The 17,134-nt window shown below is 42.3% G+C and overlaps 1 long non-coding RNA gene across 2 annotated transcripts; it reads right to left on the reverse strand.

Annotated features, from left to right (window-relative positions):
* Positions 1–1,167: 1,167 nt before the first annotated feature.
* Positions 1,168–13,654, reverse strand: LOC124033392. Of its 2 annotated transcripts, XR_006838374.1 has the most exons (4): positions 13,561–13,616; positions 8,684–8,730; positions 3,835–3,901; positions 1,168–3,420 (listed from the first exon to the last, which is right to left on the reverse strand). It is a non-coding gene; the product is annotated as an uncharacterized LOC124033392 (long non-coding RNA). The 2 variants fall into 2 exon arrangements; XR_006838375.1 differs by lacking the exon at positions 8,684–8,730 and having other exon boundaries at positions 13,561–13,654.
* Between the last annotated feature and the right edge of the window lie 3,480 nt (positions 13,655–17,134).

Here is a 17,134-nt window from a genome sequence, read left to right on the forward strand (position 1 = left end):
CACAGGAATGGAAGACCCAGAGTTACCTCTGTTGCAGAGGATAAGTTCATTAGAGTTACCAGCCTCAAAAATTGCAGCCCAAATAAATGCTTCACAGATTTCAAGTAACAGACACATCTCAACATCAACTGTTTAGAAGAGACTGTGTGAATCAGGCCATCATGGTTGAATTGCTGCAAATAAACCACTACTAAATGACACCAATAATAAGAAATTTGAGCAATGTGTAAGGACTGACGTTGGAGTAGAGAAGCAGGTACAGGGAGTCAAACATTTCATTAGGAACAGACATGAAACAAGACAGGAACAGCGTCAGCACACAGGTATACAAGGACATAAGTCAATCAATGCTTAAGCAGGGAACAGAGCGGGGGAACAAACAGATATAGTGGAGGTAATGACAGAGGTGATTGAGTCCAGGTGAGTCCAATAATCTCTGATGCGCATGATGGGGGAAGGCAGGTGTGCGTAATGATGGTGGCAGAAGTGCGTAAATCTGGGGAGCTTGGCGCCCTCGAGCGCCAGGGGAAAAGAGCGGGAGCAGGCATGACAAAATAGGCATTGGCCTGGAGTCCAAATTGGAGATTTTTGGTTCCAACCGATGTGTCTTTGTGAGACATGGTGTGGGTAAGTGGATGATCTCTGCATGTGTATTTCACACTGTAAAGCATGGAGGAGGAGGTGTTATGGTGTGGGGGTGATTTATTTAGAATTCAAGGCACACTTAACCAGCATGGCTACCACAGCATTCTGCAGCGATATGCCATCACATCTGGTTTGGGCTTCGTGGAACTATAATTTGTTTTTCAACAGGACAATGACCCAACACACCTCCAGGCGGTGTAAGGGCTATTTTACCAAGAAAGAGAGTGATGGAGTGCTGCATCAGATGATCTAGCTTCCACAATCCCCCGACCTCAACCAAATTGAGATGGTTTGGGATGAGTCAGACCGCAGAGTGAAGGAAGAGCAGTGCTCAGCATATGTGTGAACTCCTTCAAGACTGTTGGAAAAGCATTCCAAGTGAAGCTGGTTGAGAGAATGCCAAGAGTGTGCAAAGCTGTCATCAAGGCAAAGGGTGGCTATTTGAAGAATCTCAAATATAAAATATATTTTTTGTTAAACACGTTTTTGGTTACTACTGTACATGATTCCATATGTGTTATTTCATAGTTTGATGTCTTCCCTATTATTCTACAATGTAGAAAATAGTAATAATAAAGAAAAACCCTTGAACCAGTAGGTCTTATAAAACTTTTGACCAGTAATGTAGGTTATGCATCAAGTAAGAAGCCTATTTTGCATTGATTTCAAAATATGTTCTCAGCAACTGTTCACACAATAAACCAACACTAAAGCATTTTTTAGAACCCCCCCAAAAAAAGGTTTTTGTTCAAAATGTATAACTATGTGATTGTGGGCTATTCTTAACCTGTAAATACAGCCATTAGCCATGTCCTTTTTCTCTGTGAGCAAAAACCATGCCTTTCTATTTTTAGGTGATTTGGGAGCAAATACAGTAGAGGAACATATCAAACTGGGATAATGTTGTAGGTTACACTGGCAAGAATAAGAATATTTGCCAGGGCATATTATTTTTATTAAAAATCAGATGATTTCATATGGGGGAAGCTAAAAGGCTAGCTAGCTTGCTGTTTTTAGCCAGCTAGCTAGCAAGACAACAAGAAAAGCTCTGCTATCACCCCCTTGTGAATGTATTTGAGAGTTTAGGAACGCATGGACTGGCGAAGTCTCATGTTACCAAAAGGAGCACGTTGCTCCAAGAAATATGACTCTGCCCAAGCGCACGCACGGCTGGTAAACAACAGGGTAAGCTGTGGATTTCCCTTAACAGCATATATTGTTTTCCAACCTGAATGGATGGCAATTGCGAACTAGCGTGTCCAACTGAATGATGATTTCCTCCTCCTGTCAAAACAGCTGAAGCGAGTTCTTGTTTGTGCCACTTTGAGTTTTTTTCCCTTCTTTCCTTCCAGACAGAACCTTTCGGCGACAGCAACCCAGGGAAAGACGCAGAAAGTATGTCCCCCGGGGAGAAAAGCTGCCTCGGGCTTCAGAAAACCTATTTACAACAAGCTGTGCTTGTTACTTTCATCAAAATAGAGCACTGAGCTTTTCTTCTGCCTTGTTTTTTTCCCGTTGCACTTTTGGCAGGAGGTTGTTATTGTAAAGCCTTGAGTCTGACTCCTCTGTGCTCAGCGGTGCAGTAACAGTGTAGCTTGCCCTTGTCTGAGGAGAGGAATGGAGGAAAGGAAAGGAGGAAGGATGTACAGAGAAATAAGACCCTTCCTCCCCCTCCCCCTGTTTTATGGACCTTGGAGGAGTGTTTTTTAGAGAAGGAGAGAAACCTGCTGTGTCACTGAATTTCCCCGACCTTTGATCCTCAGCTGTACACCATCAGGTTCAATTAGAGAGGATTGCTGGTCTCTCGCGGCCACGTTTGTCATAATCTATTGGGTACGGCGCATTCCAGATATTGAAGGAGAGGACAGAAAATCAATAGACTGAATTGGGGCTGCGAGGCCCGCAGGGAGGTCTCCTTACCCCTTCTCGTCTGCCCAGCCTCAACTTGCCTCTCCTCCATCAAGGCTCTCTCTCTCTTCTGCTCTGTTCTCTGTGGCCATCAAATTTCAAATTGAATTTCAGCAATAAAAAAAGAATGTCAGGTTTTTGTTCCCCCACAACTATACCCCCCCAATCTATTTGAGACAACAGAGGTTGTTTTCTGCGTCAACTAATCTTACATTCTCACATTCAGTGGGATTTTAGCATGCAAATCTTGGTGGGGCACACACATAATTTTTTTTAGATGCATGCCAGCAAAGCCACTACACAACACTAAACAATACATGAATTGCAATATGACAGTGACAAACAGTACCCACAAACGGTTAGGGCCTACATAAAGCTGTACCAACAGCAGAGCTTTCCTTCAGCACCATGGAGTTGATCCTTACCACCTCTACACCTGGCTATCAGCGGAGCCTTGTCTGGCAGGGAAATAGTTCATTCAGCCTCATTTACTGACTTTTTAAAAACCATAGCTGATATGGCTGACTTGCTTAAATAAATATGATTTCTACTAACTCCTTGTGGATTTGTGGAACTCGATAAGAACCACATTCTTCTTCATTAGTAAGTAATGCCGACATGAATTTAGACTTTTGAACAATACAAAAACATTATTACATTTATGTTCAGTAATCTCATAATGTTTGTTTTTATATCATGAAACACTTAGCTCTAAGTATAAGCAAATACAAGTATACGAACTGTGATGAGGTAAGCCTATTCGTTCAGCACTTTCAAAATGGACACCAATAGAAATTCAGAGATGTTGTTCAGATCAATTCAGCAAGATGTTGAGGCCTTAACGTTACTCTTCTTTAAGTCACCTCCCTGCGAAAGAGAGAGAGAGAGAGAGAGAGAGAGAGAGAGAGAGAGAGAGAGAGAGAGACTTGGTTAGACTACAATTTGAAGTATTTTACTAGGTGTCACGTTCTGACCATAGTTATGTTATTTTATTCTTTGTTGTAGTATGGTCAGGGCGTGAGTTGGGGTGGGCAGCCTATGTTTGTTTTTCTATGTTGGTTTTTGTGTTCGGCCTAGTATGGTTCTCAATCAGAGGCAGGTGTCGTTAGTTGTCTGATTGAGAATCATACTTAGGTAGCCTGGGTTTTACTTTTGGTTTGTTGGTGTTTGTTTCTGCGTGAGTGCTTGGGCCACACGGTACTGTTTCGGTTTTCGTTTTCATCACATTGTTTTGCATTTCAGTGTTCAGTTCGTTTTTAATAAATCGTCATGAACACTTACCACGCTGCATCTTGGTCCGATCCTTACTCCTCTTCAGACGAAGAGAAAATCTGCCGTTACACTGGGTCTAAAAATGATGGAAAATACAATCACATGGATCCACTTTTACAGACAATATACAGATGCACAGGCAGTGCATTGCGCAAACAAAATATCCCCTGCAGTATCAACTGGAATTACACATGTCTATTACTGAACTTTTTGTTGGAAAAAATATTTGAATGGGAAGAGATAGTCACTGGCAAATATGGTTACAGACTCAACAACGTTATATAGTATCCCCTCCTCATGAAGAAAAGCATATGCGCTAATTGTAATACACAAATTAAGCAAAAAATGAAATGCATCATTCTAACTGCCTAAAATAATTAATAAGATACTAATGATATAGACCCATAAAAGCAACATAAAATTGAGATGTACAAACTATGGCATAAGGGAAAGATGAGCGGATAAGAGGCAAGACAAATTTTCGATTAAGACATTAATGAGCGAGCTAAGACTGACGTAGTCAATATGCCTATTTGATCAGCACTTTTGAAATGGACAGCAACAGAATTCAGAACATGGGCCATTCTTACAGTATTCTCCGTCAGAACCGATAATAACGGGGACATATAATCTGACAATGAAAGCCCTTACAATATTTGATGATGTCATTTCTCTAAAGCAGGCTATAGGCTACATGTGCACCTCCAAGTCAGAACAGTAGGCTAAGTTCCGAGGGGAGAGGGTTCCAAATTCTTAGGGTGAGACATATGGGCTACTAACAGCTTACTAAACAACATACACATAGTATTATTTTCTTAGCTATAGTATACAGTATCATCCTGGCATATTACATCATTTATGCAGCAGCATACAATACATATGTTTGTGCTGTGTCCACTTGAACGGGAAGGTAACGCAGTTGTCCTTCTTGTGGGCAAACCTTGTCATCAAACTTTGTCATCAAGAGTCTGGCATTTTCTGAATGAATTCATGCTGGATTGAAAGCATGGTCAATGTATTCAACCTTTTCTGGCCCATGGTGTTGTGTGTGAATGTTTATCCTTTTAAGCTCTGAAAAGAGACCCTTTCAGACAGATGTTTTACATCCTTAAATCCAGACCTGGACCACACACACTCTAGACCAAATAGCAGGCAGGGGAAGCAAAATTGTGATTCCACGGATTCCTTCCAAACCTGTCATTGTTGTATTTGCAATTTCCAACTTGTTGTGTAACTTTTATGTACAATTGTAACGGTTTTCTAGGTGTGGTGAAGGAGAGTCGGACCAAAATGCAGCGTGTAGATTGCGATCCATGTTTAATGGAGAAAACACACAATATGGTTCAAATCAAATCAAATCATTTTATTTGTCACATACACATGGTTAGCAGATGTTAAATGCGAGTGTAGCGAAATGCTTGTGCTTCTAGTTCCGACAATGCAGTGATAACCAACAAGTAATCTAACTAACAATTCCAAAACTACTGTCTTATACACAGTGTAAGGGGATAAGGAACATGTACATAAGGATATATGAATGAGTGATGGTACAGAGCAACATACAGTAGATGGTATCGAGTACAGTATATACATATGAGATGAGTGTGTAGACAAAGTAAACAAAGTGGCATAGTTAAAGTGGCTAGTGATACATGTATTACATAAGGATGCAGTCGATGATGTAGAGTACAGTATATACATATGCATATGAGATGAATAATGTAGGGTAAGTAACATTATATAAGGTAGCATTGTTTAAAGTGGCTAGTGATATATTTACATCATTTCCCATCAATTCCCATTATTCATTTCCCATCAATTCCCCAATCAGAGACAACAATAAACACCTGACTCTGATTGAGAACCACTCCAGACAGCCATAGACTCTGCTAGATCACCCCACTAGCTACAATCCCACTATATACCAAAACCCCAAGACAAAACACACCACAATACAAAAACCCCATGCCACACCCTGGCCTGACCCAATACATAAAGATAAACACAAAATACTTCGACCAGGGTGTGACAACACTGGCTGATCCGTTTTATCTACACTGAACAAAAATATAAACACAACATGTAAAGTCTTGGTCCCATGTTTATTGAGCTGAAATAAAATATACCAGAAATTGTTGTAATGTCCGTCGTCGGTGGAAGAAGGTGAGGACCAAGGTGCAGTGTGGTATGTGTCCATATTTATTAAATGAACACGGAAATAACAAAATAACAAAGAGAAATGACCGAAAACAGTTCTGGCCGGTGCAGACACACAACAGAAAACAGAAAACAATCACCCACGAAACACTGGTGGGAAAAGGCTAACAAAGTATGATTTTAAATCAGAGACAACTAACGCCACCCCAACTCATGCCCTGACCATACTAAAACAAAGACAAAACAAAGTATAATTTATCTTCAAATGACAAGGATTAAAAAGGATTTGCCAGTAGATTGTTGCCATGATTCATGATGATGACTGCTTGTGTAGCTAGTTAGCTTTCAAGCTAAGATTTAGAAAGTATGATGTTGACATGATCAGTTCAATCAAAGCTACGGTAGCTATAATGTGATTTGACGTCCTTTTATCTGTGGCCAATGATCTTGAACCTTCTTGGATGGGCACTTTTACTGTAAATCTATGGCAGCACCCAAGGGGGCTTGAACTGCCTAGCTCTCCCTTTAGATTCTGTGGTGACGTAGTGTCCCCATGAGTGACAGAACACTGAGCCAATCACAGTGCAACTAGAGAAGTTTACCAAGGCCTACGTTCTCTGCTTTTGATAGCTGCCCCTCCAACTGAGCAAAGCTAAAACACCTGCATTTTGGAGCTGCCTTACTCAAGATAGCGCCTTGGACAATAGGAACACCTATGTGAGACTGCTGTTCATCGACTACAGCTCAGCGTTTAAAACCATAGTGCCCACAAAGCTCATCACTAAGCTAAGGACTCTGGGACTAAACACCTCCCTCTGCAACTGGATCCTGGACTTCCTGACGGGCCGCCACCAGGAGGTAAGAGTAGGCAACAATACGTCTGCCATGTTGATCCTTAACACTGGGGCCCCTCAGGGGTATGTACTTAGTCCCCTCTTGTATTCCTTGTTCACCTATAACTGCATGGCCAAACATGACTCCAACACCATCATTAAGTTTGCTGACGACACAACAGTGGTAGGCCTGATCACCGACAAAGATAAGACGGCCGATAGGGAGGAGGTCAGAGAACTGGCAGTGTGGTGCCAGGACAACAACCTCTCCCTCAATGTGAGCAAGACAAAGGAGCTGATCATGGACTACAGGAAAAGGCGGGCCGAACAGGCCCCCATTAACATCAACGGGGCTGTAGTGGAGCGGGTTGAGAGTTTCAAGTTTCTTGGTGTCCACATCACCAACGAACTACCATTGTCCAAACATACCAAGACAGTCGTGAAGAGGGCACGACAAAACCTTTTCCCCTCAGGAGACTGAAAAGATTTGGCATGGCCCCCAGATCCTCAAAAGGTTCTACAGTTGCACCATCAAGAGCCTCCTGACCAGTTGCATCACCGGCTGGTATGGCAACTGCTCGGCGCTACAGAGGGTAGTGCGAATGGCCCAGTACATCACTAGGGACAAGCTTCCTGCCATCCAGGACCTATAAAATGTCTCAGCCTCCAGTATTTATGCTGCAGTAGTTTGTGTTGGGGGGCTAGGGTCAGTTTGTTATATCTGGAGTACTTCTCCTGTCCTATTCGGTGTCCTGTGTGAATCTAAGTGTGCGTTCTCTAATTCTCTCCTTCTTTCTTTCTCTCTCTCGGAGGACCTGAGTCCTAGGACCATGCCCCAGGACTACCTGACATGATGACTCCTTGCTGTCCTTAGTCCACCTGGCCATGCTGCTGCTCCAGTTTCAGCTGACCTGAGCCCTAGGACCATGCCCCAGGACTACCTGACATGATGACTCCTTGCTGTCCCCATCCACCTGGCCATGCTGCTGCTCCAGTTTAAACTGTTCTGCCTTACTATTATTCGACCATGCTGGTAATTTATGAACATTTGAACATCTTGGCCATGTTCTGTTATAATCTCCACCCAGCACAGTCAGAAGAGGACTGGCCACCCCACATATGCTCTCTCTAATTCTCTCTTTCTTTCTCTCTCTCGGAGGACCTGAGCCCTAGGACCGTGCACCAGGACTACCTGACATGATGAGTCCTTGCTGTCCCCGGTCCACCTGACTGTGCTGCTGCTCCACTTTCAACTGTTCTGCCTTGTTATTATTCGACCATGCTGGTCATTTATGAACATTTGAACATCTTGGCCATGTTCTGTTATAATCTCCACCCGGCACAGCCAGAAGAGGACTGGCCACCCCACATAGCCTGGTTCCTCTCTAGGTTTCTTCCTAGGTTTTGGCCTTTCTAGGGAGTTTTTCCTAGCCACCGTGCTTCTACACCTGCATTGCTTGCTGTTTGGGGTTTTAGGCTGGGTTTCTGTACAGCACTTTGAGATATCAGCTGATGTACAAAGGGCTATATAAATAAATTTGATTTGATTTGATTTGATTTGATATGCGGTGTCAGAGGAAAGCCCATAAAATTGTCAAAGACTCCAGGCACCCAACTTATAGACTGTTTTCTCTGCTACCACACGGAATGCGGTACCGGGGCACCAAGTCTAGGACCAAAAGGCTCCTCAACAGCTTCTACCCCCAAGCCATTAGACTGCTGAACAATTCAGCATAGTCCCTTCGCCCCCCAACTACATGTGCAGGTTACCTCAACTAGCCTGAATCCTTGCATACTGACTCGGTAGCGGTTCCCCCTGTACATAGCTTCGTTAATGTTATTCTTATTGTGTTACTTTTTATTATTACCTTTTATTTTAGCCTCTTCTTCTTGAACTGCACTGTTGGTTAAGTGCCTGTAAGTAAACATTTCACGGTAAAGTCTACACTGTTGGTTAAGTGCCTGTAAGTAAACATTTCACGGTAAAGTCTACACTGTTGGTTAAGTGCCTGTAAGTAAACATTTCACGGTAAAGTCTACACTGTTGGTTAAGTGCCTGTAAGTAAACATTTCACGGTAAAGTCTACACTGTTGGTTAAGTGCCTGCAAGTAAACATTTCACGGTAAAGGCTACACTGTTGGTTAAGTGCCTGTAAGTAAACATTTCACGGTAAAGTCTACACTGTTGGTTAAGTGCCTGTAAGTAAACATTTCACGGTAAAGTCTACACTGTTGGTTAAGTGCCTGTAAGTAAACATTTCACGGTAAAGTCTACACTGTTGGTTAAGTGCCTGTAAGTAAACATTTCACGGTAAAGTCTACACTGTTGGTTAAGTGCCTGTAAGTAAACATTTCACGGTAAAGTCTACACTGTTGGTTAAGTGCCTGTAAGTAAACATTTCACGGTAAAGTCTACACTGTTGGTTAAGTGCCTGTAAGTAAACATTTCACAGTAAAGTCTATTATTGGTTAAGTGCCTGTAAGTAAAAATTTCACGGTAAAGTCTACACTGTTGGTTAAGTGCCTGTAAGTAAACATTTCACGGTAAAGTCTACACTGTTGGTTAAGTGCCTGTAAGTAAACATTTCACTGTAAAGTCTACACTGTTGGTTAAGTGCACCCCTGTAAGTAAACATTTCACGGTAAAGTCTACACTGTTGGTTAAGTGCCTGTAAGTAAACATTTCACGGTAAAGTCTACACTGTTGGTTAAGTGCCTGTAAGTAAACATTTCACGGTAAAGTCTACACTGTTGGTTAAGTGCCTGTAAGTAAACATTTCACGGTAAAGTCTACACTGTTGGTTAAGTGCCTGTAAGTAAACATTTCACGGTAAAGTCTACACTGTTGGTTAAGTGCCTGTAAGTAAACATTTCACGGTAAAGTCTACACTGTTGGTTAAGTGCCTGTAAGTAAACATTTCACGGTAAAGTCTACACTGTTGGTTAAGTGCCTGTAAGTAAACATTTCACGGTAAACATTTCACGGTAAAGTCTACACTGTTGGTTAAGTGCCTGTAAGTAAACATTTCCTCGGTAAAGTCTACACTGTTGGTTAAGTGCCTGTAAGTAAACATTTCACGGTAAAGTCTACACTGTTGGTTAAGTGCCTGTAAGTAAACATTTCACGGTAAAGTCTACACTGTTGGTTAAGTGCCTGTAAGTAAACATTTCACGGTAAAGTCTACACTGTTGGTTAAGTGCCTGCAAGTAAACATTTCACGGTAAAGGCTACACTGTTGGTTAAGTGCCTGTAAGTAAACATTTCACGGTAAAGTCTACACTGTTGGTTAAGTGCCTGTAAGTAAACATTTCACGGTAAAGTCTACACTGTTGGTTAAGTGCCTGTAAGTAAACATTTCACGGTAAAGTCTACACTGTTGGTTAAGTGCCTGTAAGTAAACATTTCACGGTAAAGTCTACACTGTTGGTTAAGTGCCTGTAAGTAAACATTTCACGGTAAAGTCTACACTGTTGGTTAAGTGCCTGTAAGTAAACATTTCAGCTCGCGTTTGTCCAGCTAGGAGCGCACCTGAGTGAGCTAAAGTCTATTATTGGTTAAGTGCCTGTAAGTAAACATTTCACGGTAAAGTCTATACTGTTGGTTAAGTGCCTGTAAGTAAACATTTCACGGTAAAGTCTACACTGTTGGTTAAGTGCCTGTAAGTAAACATTTCACGGTAAAGTCTACACTGTTGGTTAAGTGCCTGTAAGTAAACATTTCACGGTAAAGTCTACACTGTTGGTTAAGTGCCTGTAAGTAAACATTTCACGGTAAAGTCTACACTGTTGGTTAAGTGCCTGTAAGTAAACATTTCACGGTAACGTCTACACTGTTGGTTAAGTGCGTGTAAGTAAACATTTCACGGTAAAGTCTACACTGTTGGTTAAGTGCCTGTAAGTAAACATTTCACGGTAAAGTCTACACTGTTGGTTAAGTGCCTGTAAGTAAACATTTCACGGTAAAGTCTACACTGTTGGTTAAGTGCCTGTAAGTAAACATTTCACGGTAAAGTCTACACTGTTGGTTAAGTGCCTGTAAGTAAACATTTCACGGTAAAGTCTACACTGTTGGTTAAGTGCCTGTAAGTAAACATTTCACGGTAAAGTCTACACTGTTGGTTAAGTGCCTGTAAGTAAACATTTCACGGTAAAGTCTACACTGTTGGTTAAGTGCCTGTAAGTAAACATTTCACAGTAAAGTCTATTATTGGTTAAGTGCCTGTAAGTAAACATTTCACGGTAAAGTCTACACTGTTGGTTAAGTGCCTGTAAGTAAACATTTCACGGTAAAGTCTACACTGTTGGTTAAGTGCCTGTAAGTAAACATTTCACTGTAAAGTCTACACTGTTGGTTAAGTGCCTGTAAGTAAACATTTCAAACAAGTTTTCACGGTAAAGTCTACACTGTTGGTTAAGTGCCTGTAAGTAAACATTTCACGGTAAAGTCTACACTGTTGGTTAAGTGCCTGTAAGTAAACATTTCACGGTAAAGTCTACACTGTTGGTTAAGTGCCTGTAAGTAAACATTTCACGGTAAAGTCTACACTGTTGGTTAAGTGCCTGTAAGTAAACATTTCACGGTAAAGTCTACACTGTTGGTTAAGTGCCTGTAAGTAAACATTTCACGGTAAAGTCTACACTGTTGGTTAAGTGCCTGTAAGTAAACATTTCACGGTAAAGTCTACACTGTTGGTTAAGTGCCTGTAAGTAAACATTTCACGGTAAAGTCTACACTGTTGGTTAAGTGCCTGTAAGTAAACATTTCACGGTAAAGTCTACACTGTTGGTTAAGTGCCTGTAAGTAAACATTTCACGGTAAAGTCTACACTGTTGGTTAAGTGCCTGTAAGTAAACATTTCACGGTAAAGTCTACACTGTTGGTTAAGTGCCTGTAAGTAAACATTTCACGGTAAAGTCTACACTGTTGGTTAAGTGCCTGTAAGTAAATTTCATTCTACACTGTTGTTAAAGTCTTTCACACTACACTGTTGGTTAAGTGCCTGTAAGTAAACATTTCACGGTAAAGTCTACACTGTTGGTTAAGTGCCTGTAATTTCACGGTAAAGTAAACATTTCACGGTAAAGTCTACACTGTTGGTTAAGTGCCTGTAAGTAAACATTTCACGGTAAAGTCTACACTGTTGGTTAAGTGCCTGTAAGTAAACATTTCAAGTAAACATTTCACGGTAAAGTCTACACTGTTGGTTAAGTGCCTGTAAGTAAACATTTCACTGTAAAGTCTACACTGTTGGTTAAGTGCGTGTAAGTAAACATTTCACGGTAAAGTCTACACTGTTGGTTAAGTGCCTGTAAGTAAACATTTCACGGTAAAGTCTACACTGTTGGTTAAGTGCCTGTAAGTAAACATTTCACAGTAAAGTCTACACTGTTGGTTAAGTGCCTGTAAGTAAACATTTCACGGTAAAGTCTACACTGTTGGTTAAGTGCCTGTAAGTAAACATTTGACGGTAAAGTCTACACTGTTGGTTAAGTGCCTGTAAGTAAACATTTCACGGTAAAGTCTACACTGTTGGTTAAGTGCCTGTAAGTAAACATTTCACGGTAAAGTCTACACTGTTGGTTAAGTGCCTGTAAGTAAACATTTCACGGTAAAGTCTACACTGTTGGTTAAGTGCCTGTAAGTAAACATTTCACGGTAAAGTCTACTCTGTTGGTTAAGTGCCTGTAAGTAAACATTTCACGGTAAAGTCTACACTGTTGGTTAAGTGCCTGTAAGTAAACATTTCACGGTAAAGTCTACACTGTTGGTTAAGTGCCTGTAAGTAAACATTTCACGGTAAAGTCTACTCTGTTGGTTAAGTGCCTGTAAGTAAACATTTCACGGTAAAGTCTACACTGTTGGTTAAGTGCCTGTAAGTAAACATTTCACGGTAAAGTCTACTCTGTTGGTTAAGTGCCTGTAAGTAAACATTTCACGGTAAAGTCTACACTGTTGGTTAAGTGCCTGTAAGTAAACATTTCACGGTAAAGTCTACACTGTTGGTTAAGTGCCTGTAAGTAAACATTTCACGGTAAAGTCTACACTGTTGGTTAAGTGCCTGTAAGTAAACATTTCACGGTAAAGTCTACACTGTTGGTTAAGTGCCTGTAAGTAAACATTTCACGGTAAAGTCTACACTGTTGGTTAAGTGCCTGTAAGTAAACATTTCACGGTAAAGTCTATACTGTTGGTTAAGTGCCTGTAAGTAAACATTTCACGGTAAAGTCTACACTGTTGGTTAAGGGCCTGTAAGTAAACATTTCACGGTAAAGTCTACACTGTTGGTTAAGTGCCTGTAAGTAAACATTTCACGATAAAGTCGACGCATGTGGCAAATAAGGTTTGATTTGATTTGATGTTTGTTCAAGAAAGAGAAAATGTTTGTATGCGGCTTTATTAAAAAAATGTTTGCATTGTTTGCAAAACTGTTATGTGGCATGAATTAATGCCAGAATAACATTGCTGAATTTAAACAGGTCTGGCTCTGCCCCACATGCCCTGAATGACGTGTTGCCACTGCTCACATTATTTATTAACTATGATTGCTTGAAACCTTTTTTTTCAACAGATATGACAATTTTGATGATATTACTGTAACAATAACCTCAGAGGTGAAACCTGTGTTAATAAATGTTTTTTGTACCAACAATATTGATAAACAAATGTTCTGGCCTGAAGAGTAATGTTATAATAATAACAGTAGGCCTAAGTATGTTTTCAAATAAAGTTTAAAGGAACACTCACACAAAATGTCCAAAGACTAGCCTGTTGCTGTTGCGAGCCTCTTCACTCCCTCTGTGTCAACACAAGACTCCCAAATGAGATGCCAGGAAGGAACTGTAGGAGGAATCAAGGTCAGTGACTCCTTGACAACTGTTCCATCTGTGAAGTATTATCATGTCATTATCATATCATTACCTGCCCATGTCAATGGCCACGCCTGTTTTTTACTCCATCTCCATAGTAACTATTGATTCATTGTTTGTTGAGCCAATCATTCCTGGACAATTACCCCTTGATGGTGCGACATGAGCGGGTCATTGTCTGGTGTGTGTGTGTGTGTGTGTGTGTGTGTGTGTGTGTGTGTGTGTGTGTGTGTGTGTGTGTGTGTGTGTGTGTGTGTGTGTGTGTGTGTGTGTGTGTGTGTGTGTGTGTGTGTGTGTGTGTGTGTGTGTGTGTGTGTGTGTGTGTGTGTGTCAGTGTGTGTTTGTTTGCATGTGCTTGGCCACCCCAAGGACAGTGTCCAATCTCTCAACCACAGCAGTAAAAGCAGAAGAGTTGCAGAGGACATGGGTCTTCCCCCTCCCATCATGTGTATGGGGGAGCTCCATGCAGAAGAGTGGTCACTGAGTGGATATGGTTTTTATCAGGGCAATGTTCAATAAGGAACGTAACAGAAAATGTTTGTGTTTTTAAATTGCAACAGAATAAATTAAGTGTTTCTTATTGGACAACTCCAGGTAGTCCCTCCCTGTTTCTGTTCAGTTTGGTGACAAATTAATATGACCCAGGAGTGTTTCCCACTTTTCCCTCTCTTACTTTCATGTCTTCAAGTATGCAGAACAAATGAGGAAATAAATATCCCCCGAAGGAGGTGGTCCACCTCAAAATCTATAAAATCCTCCATCAAAAATCTGCTCCCCTGCTTTACGAGGACATTAATCTGCTGGCTCGGTGCACTGCTCTGCTCTTCAAAGCACCTTGACAATGCGCTTGTCCTTTCCTCAGCTACTGGGGGTTTCTTGTGTGCTTTGTTATAGGAATTGAGAATCTCAATAGTTTATCAAACAAAAAAAGGGAGTGCGTGCGAGAGAGAGGGGGGACAAAAATGGAGATGAAAATAGAGAGGAAATAAGATAAAGAGAGAAAGAGAGAAGAAAGACTACTGCCTCTGAGTAATAGCCCTGCTAAAAGAAGCCCTCCAAGGAAAAATAAAATATCCCTCTGAAATAAAAGTCATCGCCTTCCAAAAACACTGCTCCATCCATTAATGTACTTTTAGATACATGTCTGGAGAGAGATGGAGAAGTTGTCCTTGTGGTTGTGGTTTCTGCCCCCACATACATACACAGCTCCTGCACAATCACACACTCCTCTGGCACATATACCTCCATAGGCGACCGGGTCAGTCAAGCGAACTCTTGGCCTTCCAGGTTGCACTACCATTCTGATTTAATTGGCAGTCTGTGCAAGGGGAGAGTGATGTCAGTCCAGCCAGCAAGATGGATACATTAGAAGGGCTGTATGAGCCATGGACAGAGTTGGAGAGGAACAACAAAGGCCTTGACAATCTTAGATGCATCACACAGAGTTGCACTACTAGATAGCAGGAACCACTGTAGACCCAAAGTCTTTAAACAAGCGACATTGATCGTGATAAAAGGCCTCTACGCCAAAGCCCACTGTCATCACCCTAATATTTATCATTGGCTGTGCTCATTGACTTCGGCCAAAGTGCGCCATTGAGATAATTTACGGCGCATTGGAAGGCCCTGCCCTTTCCTTTAATGGCCCCGCCACCGCTGCAGTGTGAATAGAGAGTGCTGCCGGGAACCTGAGCAGAGCTGAGCCGAGCCGGTGGCACTGCTCTGTTCTTTTAGTAAATAAATTAAGTGGGTAAATGAGGGCCGAGAGCAGCAGGAGCAGAAACCCCACTCCCGTTAATGATGCTCTTGGCTGCAGTGGCCGGGACTCTGGCATACTAACAGGCGGGCCCAGGGTAACTAATGGTTCCAGGTGGCCTTGTCAAGCCAAAGCAAGCCCCTACCCCTGTAGGCTACTGTGGACAGGTGAGATGCCTGCGTTGGGTCTTATATAGACAGCAGGGCAAGAGAGCCAATAAGGAATATGATGGGGGGAGGGCCAATCGACCACCAGTATCATGTACAGCACAGGAAGCACCGCCACTCCAGTCGTTTCTTTTAACGGCCTGTCTTTTTTTTAAAGACGAAATTCGTAATCACAGAAGAGAGACGACACAGCGAGCATCAAACTAGACGAGCGACTTTGGCTTCTACACAGCCGCCTAATAAAAAAGCAAACAAGTGATAAATAAAAGATAATTTTATAGAGGGGCGTTTGTCGGCGTGCATGGGGCCGGGTGGAGGTTTGGGAGGAATTGGGGGGTGGGGGGACGGGTGGGGGAGAAAGCACGGGAGAGCTGGGGGGAGACATCAGAGAGCACGTTGCCGTGACATTGCCTATTATAAATACAATGTGTCGCTATTTAAATATCACGGCAGAGGCAGGTTGGCTTCGAGCGGGGCTGATATGACAGCTCGTAATGAGGTCTTTTGATGTGGCAGATGAGGGGGAACTGAGAGAGGGAGAGAGGGAGAGTGATACTGAGGGCCCTCTGGAGGAAAGAGAGGTGAGAGGAGGCCAGCATGTCCCTCCCACAGGCACAGGGGAGAGGAGAGGCCTGGAAGCAGCTACTCAGTGGCCGAGCCAAAGCAAGGATCCAACAGAGCATTGAGAGGGAACTGCGTCAGACAGAGGAGAGAGGCGTCCTACATGAAGCCCCAGTGCAATATGCTCCAGAGCTTGGAATCCAAGTCAACATTAGAGTCTGAACAACCATATAGACACACACACACATACACACACACAAAAGCTCACAGAGCATAGGTTCTAGCTATTAGTCTTTAGCAGATGGCTCCTACCGACTAGGTCCCACAAACAGACCTCTTCACCTGCTGCCTCAAGCCTAAAGTGCTGCATTTGGACGCACGCACACACACACACACACACACACACACACACACACACACACACACACACACACACACACACACACACACACACACACACACACACACACACACACACACACACACACACACACACACACACACACACACACACACACACACACACACACACACACACACACACACACACACACACCTCTCTCAAACAAGACACACAAATCAAGCCACTGCTAAGATGGAGAGTCCTCTAGCTTCATCCACCCTACTTTTGCCTATAAGCAGACAGAAACTCCACACACATGATCCATAAGCAAACATAAACAAACATGCCTCATGGGGAGCTCTAAAAACCAAACACGAGGCGCTGCTTGATGTCTTTTACTGTGAACAAAGCGCAACATGGAAGGAAGGGATGATTTGACAGGAATAGATCATGTGACATTGTGTGTGTGCTGAGGCCTTGTACTTTTGACATCTCCAGGTGAGGCAGTGCTATTGAAGCTTTGACGAGACCTCGACATCAGTCTTGTTTCTCTGATTGGAGACAAATTAGTTTCATTACATCACATGATCCTTTGGATGGTAGAACAGAGTGTAGGTGAGGCCTT

This window comes from Oncorhynchus gorbuscha, linkage group LG04 (genome assembly GCF_021184085.1).
Source record: "Oncorhynchus gorbuscha isolate QuinsamMale2020 ecotype Even-year linkage group LG04, OgorEven_v1.0, whole genome shotgun sequence".
NCBI lineage: Eukaryota > Metazoa > Chordata > Actinopteri > Salmoniformes > Salmonidae > Oncorhynchus > Oncorhynchus gorbuscha.